We start from the raw sequence: 560 nt of genomic DNA on the forward strand, positions 1-560 counted from the left end.
CAGGTACGTACCAAACGCCATGGTGAAGTATTGGTGGGCTTCTGTAGGTGATGGGACGACGTCGTCTGTCATTGCAGGGTCAGAGGTCGTCACCCTTAACACTTCTGCGCTCGTATGGAGAGTGTGTCGTGGGTTGCGTGCGTATGTCTGCATGCATGCGCGCGTCTAATTACGCATCCGCGCACAGTTGTATATTCCTGTGTACATGCTTAAGCATTTAATGACTTTATTAGTCACTTAACCCATTAAAAAATAACACGTCCTCTCCAGTTGTCCTTTTACAGAATTCGTTAAATTTAATACATTTTGTTAGACATTATTTCAAAATATTCTTCAAATATACTTCTTAACTGATAATACGTATTGATAAGCAAGCACGTAGATGAAATCACATCGAAGTCGCCGATTTCGCAATTGCAGAATGATATGCCGTGGCGGCTCATACGTTGCAAATAAAACCCACCCACACTCCTCGATGCCGCCCCGCCCTTCTTGCCTTCCTCATTGCTCCGGTATGCAAGACATGCGTTTGCTTGTCTGTCTGAGGCCTTGAATGGGGA

Source organism: Penaeus monodon, chromosome 22 (genome assembly GCF_015228065.2).
Source record: "Penaeus monodon isolate SGIC_2016 chromosome 22, NSTDA_Pmon_1, whole genome shotgun sequence".
NCBI lineage: Eukaryota > Metazoa > Arthropoda > Malacostraca > Decapoda > Penaeidae > Penaeus > Penaeus monodon.